We start from the raw sequence: 17,430 nt of genomic DNA, 5'->3' as shown, positions 1-17,430 counted from the left end.
CGAGAGAGAGAGAGTGAGAGAGCGCGGTGTCTCGTTTGATTTTGCTACGGCAACTCTCCGCCGCGAGTACTCCCGCTTAAATCAATTACATTTGTCTACACTGAAAAAATTGTATTCTTGTTTTGAGGATATCTCACTTACTTTAAGTATATTTTATACTAAAATAGGCGCCAAGAAGAGTTTTTTATTTTAAGAGGAAAATCCTCTAAATAGTAATATTGATAAGAATATATACTGATTAGAATATAAAAAGCCTCTATAGAAAAACATATACATCTCACTATCAAAAAAGACTATATTCTTAAATTAAGAATATTTTCTTAAATAAATAATATATTCTTAAATAAAGAATATATTCTTAATTTTTCAGAAGAATTATCATCTAAAATCTTTAAGAAGATTTTTTAAGTATAAAATCTTCTACTTACAAGAATATAATTTTTTCGGTGTAGGTTATTGTTTTTTTTCCTTTTGTCTCTTCCTCTCTTTTCGCGCACAAAGTTCCGAGTTATTGCCGCGTCGAAAGATGTGCGATATGAGCGAATCGCGATTGTACGGACGTTAAATGGCAACATTAATCTTCATTCCGCCTCCTCTAAATTTGTCGTTAGACGAGTGCGTTTTTCCCGAGTGCGGAAATCGATTTCGAAGTAGATATCTCTCTGTTTTAAATATTAACACGTTGTTGAGCTGAATGTTTTATTCGTTGCCTGACGAATCGCGTGTAAGCATCGCAAAAATGTTCAAGCGATTCGAGAGAAAAAGACGGTTTCTTGAAAAAAACAAAAAAAATAGAGGGAGAGACGAGGAGAAGAAGTGGGAAATACTAAAACGGAACGGAAAGTGATATCGTAAATGGAAAGAGGGGGAAAAAGTTAAAGAAGAAAGAAAATGAAGGAGCGATGCCGCGAATAAAAAAAAAAACCTGCGGAAAGATTTGATGAAACAAGAGCGAACGAGAAGTAACACGGGGGGGTAGGAGAATGGGATGCGGGAGTCTCCGATTATAGGTATGGGAAGCACATCTGGGGGGTGTGATAAAAGGACCGAAGGAGACTTGAAAGAAACAGGCCGCTTGCGTTCAGAGATTAAGCATCTTTAATCTCGCCTGCGAGCAAAACTGCGCAAATTGCGCACTCGAGCGAAATGAAAAAACGGCACCGGAGAGTGTAACGTAACGCACGCGCGCGCGTTCTCTCTCGCGTGTACGCGAGAGAGAAGGGACGGCGGGAGCGCACAACGCGCGCGCTTCGAACAAAAAAAAATTCAACTTGAACTCGAAGCGAAGAAGGGCGGGCGCCTCTCCTCGCTCTCTCAAACACGCGAGAGAGAGAGAAAAGGGCGAACGGTCAGAGAGAAAGACTCTTTGGCGAAAAAGTCAAGAGCAAAGGAGACGCGGGAAGGAGGGGAGGACACTTGGCACGAGCGAGACGGCGCGAGTCACACTCGCGCACCCGCCGGCCCGAGAGTAATACGGATAAATCTCGGGTTCTTTTTTTCTTGTCTTTTTTTTTTTTTTTTTTTTTTTATCAGCGACACTCCGCGACGTTATATATTGCCGTTTTAATCTCACTTCTGTAGTTCCGACGACGGCGCGGGGCGCGTTTCCTGATGATTAAAAACGAACTTGTTTTGCGAGAAAACTACACTACGCGCGATTACATTAGCAATAAAATTTCCCACCGCGGGGGCGGGGAGAAGCGTCGCGAAACTTTTATTGTTGCGTTTCGCGCGAGTGTTTTATCGCTTCGATTGAAAAGGAAAAACGGATATATTCGTCGAACTCTCTCTCTTTCTCTCTCTTTCGGTGTAAACGTTATCGCGCAAGCGCTGTTTTTTTTTCTTTTTTTTTTTTTTGTTACTTAATTGTAGTAATTAGAACCCTAATTATTTTACCGTTCACGAGGGGACTTTTTTTTTTTTTTTTTTTTTTTTTCAAGACTGCATCTAATCTTCGAATACGACCTGCCATAAATTTTCACGCGCTGAAAAGGACAATTAAGCAAGCCGGGCGCGCGCAAATGTACTTCGCCGCGCGAGAGAAGTAGGTTAATCTGCTTTTGCATAATAATTTTTTAATGCGCCGCGTTCATTATGGCAGGCCGCAATCTCATTGTCCCCGGCATCTTGCTCTGATGATATATGACTCTCGGCGCGCGAGCGAGGCGTTGTCGCGCCGCCGAAACTTCCCTTTTAGCGGAAATTCTATTTTGTTACGAAAAAAAACAAAAAAAAAAAAAAAACAACACGCAATACTCCCGAAATCCGATAGAATGTTAAAGATTAAAAAAAAAAAAACTGTGTAACGAAAACTGTGACCGTGGACGGTAGGTTTTTAATCTCTGTTATTAATCTCCGCGCGCATCGCGACGCGAATTATTCCTTTGTGCCGCGGTAACTGGCGGAAGTCAGTTTTGGCAAAGAAGAGCTCAACATTTCTAATCGCCGAAAATTCCGCGCCGGGCCCGCGAAATGCGCGCCGACGGAAAACCGACGGCTTTGCTCGTCACAACCTGTGTGTGTGTGTGAGGTTCGCGTTCCGCGCACAAAGCGCAAGTCGCGAAAGTACTTGCCGCGAAATCGTATATATACATCGTCACACGCACACACACACACACAGAGAGACGCACTACACCGTTGCCTTTTTGTTCCTCGCCGAGATTAAAGTCCTTTGCGCTTTGTTCGCGAGAATGTCTGACACTCCCCGTCGCGCGCGTTTTGCGCGACGGAAGAGAACAGACGCGCCGACGACCAAAGCCGACGACGAATAATTTTCTTCAACGCGCGTATCAGCGCGCCGCCGAGAGCAAATTAGTCCCGAGGATGAATCGCAAGTGTATAATGTATAGGAGCAGAATGAGGGGGGGAGGGAAGTCGCACCCTAACGAGACTCTAATCTTCTTTCCTCGCCGAAGCTTAGGGCGGCGGCTCGCTCAAACTTTCGCGCGGCGAGTAATTAAAATGTTAATCGAGGTATTAGTTGATTAAGGAGAGGCTTCGCTTCGAAGCGCAGATATACATATACTTCGCTTTCGCTCGTTGCTGTCCGTCTTGATTAAAAGGGGAAAGAAAGAGGGGTCGAACTTCGATCGCGACTACGTTTAATGTGTGAACGAGCAAAAAAAAAAAAAAAAAAAACAGATAATTTTCTTCATACAAACGAGATAATTTCCGCTGTAATTTCATAAACCCTAGCGGAGGGATAAATGTAATATAAATATGAAAAACACACAGTAGAAATTATTTGAATTATCGTTATTTATATATAAAATGTATGAAATTTGTCAAAACGATTCTGTATTTTGTTGTGCGGAATTATTTTTTTTGATATCGATATAATATTTACATATATCGTATATACGAAACGTATCGAAAAATAATATGCGCGAACATTTTAAACGTTAAACGTTATATAAAACACAGCGATTTTATCCGAAACTTCCGCACATTACGCGTTTGCGAACGTATATAATGGTTCCCGGTCATACGCGGGAGCGGTTTCTCGTTTGCGATTCCTATTTCGGAAATTAGTTGGAAAATTAGTTTTTGGCCACACCGGTTTATCGCGAACTTTTGAAACTGGTCAGGCCCGCGGCACACACACACACACACACATATGCGCGCGCGCGCGTAGAAAACGCGCAGTTTTCTGTCGTCGGCGAATCGCCTCGTACATTGTCGAGTTCTCTGATGTTATTACAGTTCATTTCCGAGCGCGGCATTTCTCAACGTCGGTCAGCGCCGGCGCGCTATGGCGACGTTGAAATTGTTACCTTCCGTTTAATGAGCCATTTTTCGCTTTCTGTTGCAGATTGGACGACGAGAAACTGGATCTCATTAACGTAAGTAATTCTCCGATAAGAGGATGGAGAGCATTTACTATTCTGCGCAACTTTAATTAAATGTCCCGCGTCACAGAAACGCGAAATTATATTTATTCAAAGGGAGGAATATACACGGAGAACGAGAGTTTTATAAAATTTGTGAAATATACAGTCGCCAGAGATATGTCGCGTACCGTGAAATGGCCGTCGCACAACTACTAAGGGTATAATGCAGATGAGAAAAAAAAAAAAAAAACGTACGCAATATTTTATATTAAAAAAAATTTCCAATTAGTACTCGTTACCCACTTAAATTATGTACGTACGTTTCACAGACGAATCCGAATTGTATTACAACGCGTTATACCGAAACGATTATTTTTGCAGTCCGATGTACTCTCTTCGGATCGATTAAAAGCCCCGCGCGATATTATAGCCTTCTCTCTCTCTCTCTCTTCCTCTCTCTGTAATCGCTCTCTGTAAGCCTCCGTACGGTTCCGTCGACGTTGATCGACGTCGATATACGGGACGCGGCGGATGGAAATGGACCATGGTGGAAACTAGCGCATTCCGCGCCGTATCAAACGTTGCCGGCGTCATGGCGGCATTGCCTAATGCATTGCGTCGCGAGCATAACTGTATGCGCCAAATAACCGGAAATTACCGGGCGCATTTCAATCAGAAACCCAGCCCGGCAATGTCCGTCGCATAGACCATCGTTTGTTCCGCATAAATAGCCGCCTAGTCTGTATGATAATCTCCCAAATCGAGCCGGGAAATCTCGGGGGAGAAATTGCCGGCTCGTTCTCTATCTCTGGAGAACCGCTTTTCCGCCCAAAGCCCCGCTGAATGATCTCTATATTTAATGGAAACGAACGCTCGTTTATCACTCGCGTCGCGATTATCTCTTCTTATCGTGCCGATGTAAATTCGGAGAAGATAGAGAGAGAAAGAGAGGCTCTACACACGCGCCGGAGATTCTACCGAGTTCTTTACACCGAAAAAATTGTATTCTTGTTTTGAGGATATCCCACTTACTTTAAGTATATTTTATACTAAAATAGGCGCCAAGAAAAGTTTCTTATTTTAAGAGGAAAATCCTCTAAATAGTAATATTGATGAGAATATATACACCGAAAAAATTGTATTCTTGTTTTGAGGATATNCCACTTACTTTAAGTATATTTTATACTAAAATAGGCGCCAAGAAGAGTTTCTTATTTTAAGAGGAAAATCCTCTAAATAGTAATATTGATAAGAATATATACTGATTAGAATATAAAAAGCCTCTATATAAAAAAATATATATCTCACTATCGAAAAAAACTATATTCTTAAATTAAGAATATATTCTTAAATAAAGAATATATTCTTAATTTCAGAAGAATATCATCTAAAATCTTTAAGAAGATTTTTTAAGTATAAAATCTTCTACTTACGAGAATATAATTTTTTCGGTGTACCGAATACACACACACGTTCGTAAAATTGCATTTGCGACAACTTGTTTTCCGTGTGCGAGAAATTTACACTTATAGATATATATTTTAATATTGTTATTACGTGTTAAATGATTATAATTTGAGCGAGATAAAAAACGAGTCGAGAAAACTACCGAGTTTCTCGCCAATTTTAAATTACATCGTTCCCGTCTTTTGTAGAGTTTCAATTTAACTTGGGTAGGTGCTCTAATAATTAACGAAATAAACTTAAGCTGAACTTCTCTAAGGATCCGCGGACCACAATGGTGCTCTCCAATTAAATTTTTTTGCGGTTAGGTAAAAATTGGGAAACAAACTCGAACTTGTCAAACTTGTCGAACTGTTCCTTAAATTTGTTTTATACAAGGGATATAACAATCCCGCTTGTTAATCCTGCAAATATTCTTATTATTTTGCCGTGCAAAAAACCGAAGCGTTTGATAAAATACACACGCGTCGCGTGTGTGCGTGTGTGCGCGCCGCCGCGGCAACTCTCGAGCGAGAAAATTATGCCGAATTCTGCAATTATATATATATGACATAGCGGGGATAATAACGATATTTCGAAATTTGTCTTTTTCAACAATATAAAATGGAGTTTAAATTGCAGCGAAAATGGAAATTTGCAATGCAAATAACGCGCCATTTATGCGTGTGTGGTGCGGCGGCCGTGTGTGATCGAATATTGAAAATAATTTTCTCTTATTTATTGCACGCTCCCTTAACGCGCTGTATGCGCGGTTGTATCCACCGCGAAATTGCGCACTTAAACGGGGGGATGGAACGTTAATGCCGTTGTACGCCACAGATTTATCTCGATTGCGCATTGCGCATTTACCAACATGTTCCACTTGCGCGGCAGGTTACGATACTTCACACGCCCGTGTATTGCAGCACAAAACAATCGTCTTTGACTCGGTTAAAGCCGCGTGGTATTGCAGCCCGCGCGCAGCGATTGCACTTCGTCGTAGAGAAAACGGTCGCAGCTCATTAAATCCACCTCTGCGGTCAAATGTTTCAGCGAACCTTAGCATGAGAATACCGTCTTCGCCGACAGAGATATATGTGTATGTATGTTTACACCTGCATTTAAAGTACCTGCGTTCTCGCGCAGTTGTTTTCAATTGTCTCGCGGAAAACTATTGCGCGCGTTGAACTTTTTTTTTTCACGACGTGATAAAATCGAACAAACTTCGCGATAGAGAGAGAAGAGAACATTTATATAAGGTTACCATACGTGTCCTATATTTAAGAGGACAGTTCTTTAATTTTGTTGCTCTGTTCTTTGGATTTATTTTTTTTTCTGATAAATAAATATAACCGCGTTAGTGTCATTTTTATACCGACGTTTCGTGAACATTTCAGCTCACTGTTATGTTAATAATAACAACTGAATGTTAATAATAATTTGTATTTCTTGCAAGCGAGTAAGCACATATTCTCTATATTAAAAAAAGCATTTGGACCGAGAAGTGCGCGTTTGGAGTCGAATCTATCGCATCTTTTGTTGCCTCTTTTCCGCGTTGTCGATTGGTTGGTTGGTTGATCGAGTCGAATCGAATTATATTATATATAACATTAAATAATACACATATTATACATATAATTTATTATATATTTATAATATTATACTTTATATTGTATTATATGTATTATATACATACTGCAGTAATGTCACTGACCTCGGCCGCGCGGCCTTAACAGGATCACCAACCTCAGCCGCGCGGCCTTGGCGGGGCACTGACTTCGGCCGCGCGGCCTTGGTAGGGGCGGGGTCACTGACCGCGTGCGCGCGCCTTGGTGGGGGCGGGGTCACTGACCGCGTGCGCGCGGCCTTGGCGGGGGGGATCATGACTTCGGTCGCGCGACCGCGGCGGGGTCAGTGACCTCGGTCGCGCGACTGCGGTGAAGTCGCTGACCTCGGCCGCGCGACCGCGGCGGTGTTACTGACTTCGGTCACGTGATTACGGTATATATATATAATATTATTATATATTATATATAATATTAATAAATCAAGTACATCTTTATTTTTGTTTTACAAATCAAGCATGGCAAAAAGGAACAAAACAATAAATATACACAAGATGACGTAAAGAAAGCTGTGGAGGATGGACTACTAGGCAAGCGTATCATATCAATAATAATACGAATAAGATACGTTTCTATGAATAATTGCTTTCTAGTACTACAAATTTAATAAACGTTTAGGTATAACAACAGAAAACAATATTTTATGCATAAAAATTTTAATACGTTTCCTTGAATAATATTTAAGGATTGACGTACATATTATTTGTCCGCTTACTGGGACATTTGCACATATTCGTACACCGAAATAATTATATTCTTGTTTTGAGAATATCCCACTTACTTTAAGTATATTTTATACTAAAATAGACGCCAAGAAGAGTTTCTTATTTTAAGAGGAAAATCCTCTAAATAGTAATATTGATAAGAATATATACTGATTAGAATATAAAAAGCCTCTATAGAAAAACATATATATCTCACTATCGAAAAAGACTATATTCTTAAATTAAGAATTCTTAAATAAAAAGAATATATTCTTAATTTCAGAAGAATATCATCTAAAATCTTTAAGAAGATTTTTTAAGTATAAAATCTTCTACTTACAAGAATATAATTTTTTCGGTGTATTTTCATTGAAATAAATACGTCTAACGTGATTCGGAAAGTTAATTGTTTCAGTTTTTCAATAATTAATTGTGTCAACTTGTAATAAAACAAACATTGTTTAATTTTATGGTACTGCCTTATTTTTTAGTTTTTTTTTTTACACGTATTTTATAGTTTACAAATTAATGCAAATTTAACAGAAGTTCTCCTATCTCGTTCGCAGCTTTAACTCTCGTCTGTAAAAATGTTTTTGCTCTCTCTTAAAACGCTCCTGAATTTTTATTGTCTCGTAAGCGGTAACGCGGCATCGGCGGCGGCGAGGGTGACAAAGAAATCAATCAAATCGATATGTTGCAATTTCTTCGTAAATGCCGAAAACATCGACAAGTCTTTATTTCACCCTCTTTCTCTTTCTTTGAATATCAGTACCGGGATCATGTGTGCGCCGGCAATCTCAAGAGAGTGCCTTTACCTCCACAATCTTCCGCTAGCGTTTTATTGCCGAACCAACCCTCCTCCTCTCGCTTGTCGAACTGCTCTCTTGATTTTTCTCAGCCACTTGTTTTCATCGCACTCTCTTCCCGGACACTACCTCCCAAGAGTGCTTCTCACTCTCGGCGGTAGAAACTTCCCCCGATTCTTGATCAACCGACATACGTTTCCTAACATCGCATTAACCGAAGTGAATTCTCGGCCGCCCTCGATGGCTTTCAAGCGCGAAAAGAATTACACGGAACAATATATATATATATATATATATATATATATATATGTGCGTTTTATCGGTCGGATCGGCTGACACAGATCGCGGTTGTAAAAATGTTGTAAAACCCAACGACGGCGCAAATTTATCCTTGCGCCCGGCAGCGTGTGTCCTGCTCATGAAATATTTATTAACCGTAACAATTTCACCGAGAGATTTTATTTAAATAATTAATGTGCTCTATATTTTTATTATTAGAAATGCATGAAATGCATTTTTCCGTTGGGACGCCGCCGTGTGCTGGCGCAAGTTCTTTCATTTGCATATCATTTTGCGGTGTACGCGATGGTAATCTCAGAGGAATGTCCACTCCAGTTTTCCCGCATGTGTCACATTGCCGCTCAACCATATCCCTGACTGTTCTCGTCGCGAGCAAAAAAAAAAAAAAAACGTTCTCTTTTTTTTTCTCCCGCCGTTTCTCTGCCACTTCTCACGGGAATGATTTCCAACATCCCCTATATCTAATCCCACCTTCCCGTGTGTTTTTGATGACCGACAAGATAACAAGAGAGAGAGAGACGCGTGAGATAAATTATATCGCGTATTAAATTTGATCGAAAAAATACGTAATGTACGTTCTAATAATCTCGAATCGCGAATTAACTCGCGCGCGCGCGAAACTTTTGCAACTTCTATACATTGAACTTAATGAAAGCCATATTTCTTAAGTCATGTAACAGCTGAGACAACGCTGTTGTAACTCAACCGTGTGAATCACGCGCTCTTCATTAAATTATTAACGTGCTTTTATCGACTTTTATTTAAAAAAAATACGCACACACACACAATTCACCTTTTGATTCTTTACGATATTATGTAATTTAATAATTTAGTCTCTCGTTCGTCTCGTTCTCGTTTCTTTGTTTTTATGAAGCAGTTCTCATGAATAAAAACTAATGTTAATGAGTTATTTAGCGATCTTGCGCAAATGATTTTCTCGGGACAATTTAAATTTAAAGCGATCATCGTGTATGTCGTTATTTATATATTCGGGGATATAAAAGGAAGAGCGCCAAGGCCTATCTATTTATAAACCATTATCCGGCGTCGGAGTGGCCTTACCGATAAAGGAAAGGGAGAGCGGGAGGGTTATCTTTATGGCATGGGAACATTCAATAGCGAATTTTACAATGGTAAAAGATCCAGTAAGGTATAACGATCGCTTGTCGCGCGAAAAGTTAGATCACGAAAAGTTTTGCGGATACTTTCCGACGTCGCGCACAAAGAAAGCGCGTTTCCGCCCTTTCTTGTCGTGCCTCTCGTTTTTTTTTCTTTTTCTTTTTTTTGTTCTTTTTTTTTTTTTTTTTTTTTTTTTTTTTTTTTTTTTTTTTTTTTTTTTTTTTTTTTTATTCTTTCGAGAAAGTACGAAAAAAGAAAGTTTCGCGCGCGACGAAAATCTCGACTCGTGAGACAATGGCGCGGTTCTTCCTTTCGCGTCGGGATCGATGAGCATTATGAAGAAAGATGGCGCGATCAACCTGTCGCCTGCCCTATTATATATGTTTTGTCGCGATAAGTTTTTCCGGGAAACTATTGTACACTCCCTCTCGCACGCGCGCGCGCACGGTGACACATTTATCTTGCGTCTTTTCGCGCGTTTACGGCGAGATCTAATAAATAAGCTCAGTTTCCCGTACCGGAAAAAGCACCAGCTTTTCCTCGCGCGCGCGCGATACATTATTAATCTTTAAATATACGTGGCACGGAGATATTTGTTATTTCCTGATAAGACTCCGCACATATTTATTGCGCGCTTATGTGTGCGCGCGAAACACACGCGATTTAAAACAATATTTCCGAGGAGAAAAATGTTAATGCACGGAGAAAGACAATCGGTCGTGTACGAGCAGAATCAAATTCGAATTAATCTTTCACCTGAAAAAATTGTATTCTTGTTTTGAGGATATCCCACTTACTTTAAGTATATTTTATACTAAAATAGGCGCCAAGAAGAGTTTCTTATTTTAAGGGGAAAATCCTCTAAATAGTAATATTGATAAGAATATATACTGATTAGAATATAAAAAGCCTCTATATAGAAAAACATATATATCTCACTATTAAAAAAGACTATATTCTTAAATTAAGAATATATTGTTAAATAAAGAATATATTCTTAATTTCAGGAAGAATATCATCTAAAATCTTTAAGAAGATTTTTTAAGTATAAAATCTTCTACTTACGAGAATATAATTTTTTCGATGTTCTTGTAAATTAACGATCAAAATTACCGAGCGGATTAAATAGTAATTGGAAAAGAATTAAGAGGGTACTGGATATACCGACTATGAAAACCTGTAAACCGACATTTTTAATGTTTGATTTTGTGTCGTGTATTTACTGCATTAAATCCAAAATGCTTCTCCAAAAATAAGTAAATTGTGTTGAGAGAGCGCGCTCGTTCTTTAGAATGTTCAAAATTCAGCATAAATTTTTTCTCATACAATTTTCTTCTATAACCTTCTCACCATATATTCGTGTATGTGTAGAATTATTTCTAAGCTTCTGTGTACGTATTTGCACTGAATTAGCGCACTACGTACGACAAAAAAGAACATAATGAGACACTCGGATTATGGTTGGAATGTCTAGCTGATGAGAAAAAAAGGTATTTGTGATGAGAGAATAGGTTATCAGATGCTGTCGTATTATGAAGAGTTCAAGAGAGCATTATATACTCATTTTCAAAAGCACTATGTAGTTTTTTTAAATTTATTTGCTTCTGTAGAGGCAATTTCCATGCGATGCAGTACAAAAAAAAATGAGAAATTAGAGAAATTTCTAGATTTCTAAAACGTGTCAATTTACAATCCAGTATCCTCTTAATTAGTAATTAGAAAAATGTAAGGTTGAAAATTTATGTATATGCAACAAAAACATTTTACATTTACGTTTGCGAAAACATTGCGACGGACATTCATGAGTGTTAAAGTCAACACAAGCGTTCTCTCTATTGTTTAAAGTGAGAGACGAGAAAACATAAACTACTGTACGCGACGACAACGACAGTTGCAGTTCTTGAGCGTTGCTGATGGAAGAGGAACGGTTTGTTTCGTGACGCGAACTCGACGAACTCTAACAATGACATTTAAATTAATTTTTTCCGCCGCGTTTAACACTCGCTTCTCTTACTTCTGCGTCTCCGCTGCGTTTTCCGCATGATTATTATCGTCTCGCGACGATCATTCGCGTTATGCCCACGCGAATACGCGCGGAACGGAAACTCTGTTCCGTGTCCGGAACAGTTGTCGCGACGAAACGCTCGCCCCGGCACTTTGTGCTCTCTCGCGTTTGGCCGTGACGTTAATACGGCGAATTAATTATTACGCGAACGAGTTTCGCGAGAGTGCGAGCGCGGAAACGGAGATATTTTAAACGATATCTGTATTAGCGCAACAGTTATATATATATATATATATATATATATATATACACATATGTCCATGTTCCAGCTCGAACGGGTAAATATTCACAGTCCCGTTATCTCACGGCCCGTTAGTACATCTCCGCAATACGCTGTGTGTATCGCGATTATTAACCCCCTTAATCGGCATTATGGCTCGTAATGCACGAATGTCGAACGAATTATTATTATTATTATTGTATTTCCATGGCGTGCTGAAATATTTTGTTCCTTTTGAACAAATTTGTTGCGATTTTGCGCGGGATGAAATTTCGAATGGAAAATAATTATCGCATTAACGAGAGACACCGAGTCTCGACAAAGCGTTCGCGCAAATTGGAAAAAGAAAAATAAATTTATACGATTGTAACGTATCTCGAAACGGATTATATATTGCTGTGCCTCTCGCACAGAGGCAGATTGACGTTTCGCAAATGTTTTTTTTTGAGCATAAATATGTTTAACTAGTGGCGTTTCGCAGATAATTTCAAAAATATGTAACACGTAAGGAATTTTTGCGCGCAAAATAATGGTCGAATGATATTTTAGTTAAAATTTTACGCGCGTATCTGTATATCGCGTACATATATACATCTGCGTTCCCTCCCGGCGATAAATGGGGGAGGGAGGGAGGGAGAGAGGGAGGAGGGAAAGGGAATTCGTTTAAATGATTCGGTGTGTGCAAGTCCCATATGTGTGGGCATAATTAACATGCAGGCAACGCGTCAAATGGTACGCGTGGCAAAGCGTAGGCTGGCATATTTGCATATTACCACGCTTTACGTTTTGACGTGTGGGCGTCTCTCGACCCGACTTTAAAACTGGATTCGCTCAATTGAGCCGCACGTGTGTACGAGTTTTCCGTTAAATTCATCGGGGCTTGTCCGTTCGTGCGCGACTGCAAAGGAATTGCATTTTCAACGATCGTGTTTTCATTGTTTATTTTCACCGTTTGTTCTATATATATATATATGCAGTCGTACGCGTGCCTACGCGTTTGACGACATAGAAACGCGGACGTAAATCAATTTATGTCATTAGTTCGCGAATAAAATGTGAAAAGGGAACGATATGCTTTTCCGTCAACAACCTCAATGCGTTTCGCGTTCATCATATGTTATAAAGATGTATCGGAAGACGCGTTTTTTTTTTTTTTTTTTTACGCAAAAGAAGCGATGTTTCACGAAACGCCGCGGCGTTGATGTATTTTCACAAGGGTCGCGATTTATAGCTGACAATAGTGAGTTTTGGATTTTGGCCAACGGAAGCGGAAGCGTGTAAACAAGTTGGAGCATTTGCAAGCAGGTGTATCGATTTGTCATACACTATCGAGACATGTGTCATAGCTAGAAGAGAAGAGCGTCCTCTGTCACCGGTACGTGTGTTTTTGACAGCGAGTTGTCGTCGTGTCCGACAATGCGCGGTCATAACCGTTTTGCGGCCAAAACCAAAACTCGCTGTAATAAATAAATACACACACAAAAAAAAAAAATAATACTCGCCTAATTCATAAATTTCCCGCGCATTTATTAAAATTATTTCGCAGAAAAAAATAACCCGCGGACTGTAAAATCTAATTAAAAATTTTTTCTGACAATTCCGCCGCGTAAATACGGCACGCGTCATCTCCATGATTTTTAGTGGACACCAGATGCGGCGAAGAACCAAGAAGTCTAATTATACCGATGCGGGGGAGAAAATTGGATTTTTTTTTTATTCAACTTCCGCATCGGAGCGGCGATGATTAAATTAAAAAACTGCGAGTTTTGACGGGCGAGCGTTGGCGACTTTTCGTGCTGATGTAATCGCTACGCGGCGGTATCTCGCTGACGGCGGGATAGATGAAGCCGCAACAGGCTAAAATTAAATAATAATTTGCAGCAACAACCCCCGGGGTTGTGCGAAATCCGTGAATATGTTACGCACGTGCTCGACATGCAAGCAAGCGCGTGGCGTGTGTATATATATATATATATATATATATGAAATAATATAAACTCGCGTGCACGAATATCCCCCGATATTAGTATCGCGCGCGCGCGACAAGTACACCCTCCTTCCCTCCCGTCCTTTTTACCTTCATTTCAGTCCTGTTGATTTTATTTGCGAAATACGCGTCGCGAATGAAACAACACACGCACCGCGCACCGATCAATGGAAATAATTAGCCGGATAAAAACGGGGAGAAGGAGGAGGGGTAACTTGACGATCCCTTCCCCCCCCCCGGATGTTGTGTAAACTATTCGAGTTAGCGAAAACTCGCCGACCAAAATTTATGCGAAAATAAATTTTGCAAATTGCACGACACGTTAACGCGATTCCAACTGTCTGTTTGCAATTTGCCGACGGTATAAACCGAATGTATAAAGTAGATAATGGCATCGGATAAATAGAAATGAAAATCAGGATATATCAGCTCGTTTGCAGTATTGCGTTTATCCCCTACTTATTTTGTTTCGCATCTATTTCATCGATTTGATCGTCAATGAAACATTTGTATATGACGGTGCGTGTTTGGAGGTTCCTCGTTTAATAAAATTCGGCATGTGATCACGCATTTCTACAAATTAATAATTTTACATATAATTATATCTTTCTCTCTCTCTCTCTCTTACTAAATTATCGGCAATGAGAAGATACTTATAACAGTTTTTGAAAGAGAAAAAAAATGTATAGCTGAAAGTAGCACGTGTGCAAAAAACGGAGTTTTGTGTTTTTAATTTTTACTTATTATCTTTAACATTTATAATTTATTATTTCTCTCCGTCAGAGTATATTGTATACTTTTTCTTTATAAAAGACTATCACTCTCGGGTTTACCTTCTTTGCGCCGCAAAAGCAGGCTCTTCTCGTAAAATACAATTTCCGATATCATGGAAAGCCGTTTTCGCAAAGGCAAGCAAAGTCGTCCTCTTCTCGTAAGCTCTTTATCGTCTTGATAGCTGATATTATTAAGAGGATCGCGCGCGCTTGCGCCCACACACACACACGCGCGCGTGCACGTGTATAAATCGGTCCAGTTCGTTTTCCGAACCGTTCACACACGTTCCATTGTTCCAACAATATTATCTTTTTAATACACAACAATTTATTATCTTTATATTAAATTTATTTTTTATACGTATATATATATATATTATAAATAAACATTTCTCTCGTGCGGTGTTTTAAATCATCTGCAGCCTCGGATGACGCACGACTACCGAAGTTCGCGCATACGCGGAGGTTTATTAATCCGTGTAAATTTGTACAGGCGAGAGAGAAAGAGAGAGAGAGACAGAGAGAGAGAGAGGGAATTTGAACAGACAAATGATGCCGTTAAAACTTGGGACAGCTATCGGCGGTTGAGGGAAACCAGATCTTAATATCTCGCGTGTGTTTAACGATGCGCGGTTGCAGACTGTCACGACCGTGACGTCCGGAACTCCAACCGGGAGAGTTGTGATAATATACCCGACTCCCTGCTCCGCACAATATCTCCGCTAAATTCGACTTGTCACACGCGTTGCGTGCATATTTCCCACGGACTAAATTTCGCGGTGGAATCATTTCGCGTAATACGAAAATACATTTTATACACAGAAAAGTTGTTATTTTAGAAATATTCAAATAAAAAAATAAATAAATAAATAAACCCGGTTCTGTGAGAGAGAGAGAGAGAGAGAGAGAGAGCAGCTCGCATTCTCTCTCGCATTAATAAATAATTCCGAGATGTCTAATCTCGTATAGCCGGGGGTTTTAACAACACGCGGTGGTGAGACTTAGCGCGTGTTTTAATTAATCTTTTTCTCAAGACAGCGTTCTTCCCCTCCCCCCTCCCCCCTCGCCTTTGGGGGGAAATCCGCGCCTCGCGGCACCGAGTGCCGACGACAGCGGGGTCAGAGCAATTCGTCTTCCGACATACCACGTTATTTTCTTTTCGCGGGCGGGGCGGTCGTTACTTAGTCACCAGAAAAGGCAGCGGCGCTCGCTCCATGAATAAAACGCTAGTTATCGGGATCGTAAATCGCGAGGAGCGGCATTGCTGCCGCACGCCCGCGCGGTCATTCGCGCCGGCCTGGTACCCTCCCGAGAAGTGGTAACAGCGCGCGCGGAGTCAGCCGCCGCTTCGCGGCGGAGTGTGGATTCTCGTTTCCCGCGCATCGCCCCGGCCGCTTGATTTATTCAGAAAATTTTCACCGCGATACGATTCCCCGCCGTTCCCCGAATCCCACCGATTGCCGCGGTGCGCGCTAAGTCGAATAATTGCCGCCCCCGAGAGAGTAAATGAATCTAATTGCATCTAAAATTTAAATTGGGCGCCTGGCATTTGCATTTAATACACACCGACCGTCTAACTAGCTAGTTACTACGAAGCTGCTCGATAAAGCACAAGGCCGGCCGCGGGAGAGGGATCTCGTCGACGGGTTTTGACCGCGAGATCAGAGCGGACCCGAAAACAGAGAGAGGTCCTCTCGAAACAGCGCGCGCGATCGTTATAGCGTTTCTCTCGCTCGTCGCGCGGTCGTGACGTTTTACGTCCGAGAGTTTGCGGGATGCGCGCGTTCCGGTCGCCGCGAGATCAAGCGAGATAAACGTTCATTAATGCAACTTATCTCGCGCGAGGCAATTAATTATTGTTTCGTTAATTCAATCGTTAAAGATCGTTACGGATCGGTAAAACCGATCTTCTCGCGCGCGCGTGACGACGCAAATATTTCAGGGGATCAATATTTCGTGTTTACTTGTGTGCGCGTTGGAATTCGCGGAGATCTTGAGAACGCGCGTCTCACTCGTGTGTGTGTGTGTGTGGGGAGAATATTTATCGGAGTGAGAAATCTTGGCCGACTGCTGAAGTTTAATGCGGTCAACTTCAAACTTTCTCATTCTCTCTCTCACTCTCTCTCTCTCTCTCTCGCAGTTCTGAATAGTGTCTCGACATGAAGCCGATGTTTAGCAAGGACGGTTATAGCTGGGAAACTTGCCGCTTGATTGCTCGCACGCAGATACGCTTTCGAACATGACACGAAAGGAATTACTTCGTCAACGACGTAACATCAAACTTCGGCCTGTCCTCGGCAGTCTCTATCCTGGGAGCTGTCACCCGGGTGTCCCAATATGAATACTCTGATTGCCTCGACGATGATCGAACTTGCCAGACTCGACACACGACGAGAAAGTGCAACAATAAAATAACCAACTTTTGTATGTATTTTGTTGCAAAACCCGCTAGAAAAAATCTCCGAAGACACACAGATAATTTCATTCTCTTGTAAAATCGGTGAGAGTACACGGAAAAAAAAAAGTTTTGCTATTATATGGTTAGCAAGAAAAATGGT

General features: G+C 40.7%; 1 protein-coding gene across 1 annotated transcript in view; it reads left to right on the top strand.

Moving 5' to 3' along the window:
• The first annotated feature begins 3,815 nt into the window (after positions 1 to 3,815).
• The window catches only part of LOC109859166 (leishmanolysin-like peptidase), a 62,846-nt gene continuing 49,231 nt past the window's right edge, over positions 3,816 to 17,430 (top strand). Inside the window, exon 1 of the mRNA XM_020437154.1 lies at positions 3,816 to 3,842. The gene's annotated coding sequence lies outside the window, so the exon portion shown is untranslated. The remainder of the gene's footprint in view (positions 3,843 to 17,430) is intronic.

Source organism: Pseudomyrmex gracilis, unplaced genomic scaffold (genome assembly GCF_002006095.1).
Source record: "Pseudomyrmex gracilis isolate BER0280 unplaced genomic scaffold, ASM200609v1 scaffold_244, whole genome shotgun sequence".
NCBI classification, from domain to species: Eukaryota; Metazoa; Arthropoda; class Insecta; order Hymenoptera; family Formicidae; genus Pseudomyrmex; species Pseudomyrmex gracilis.
Note: the sequence above shows the minus strand (reverse complement) of the source record. Positions and strands in the feature narration are given on the sequence as shown.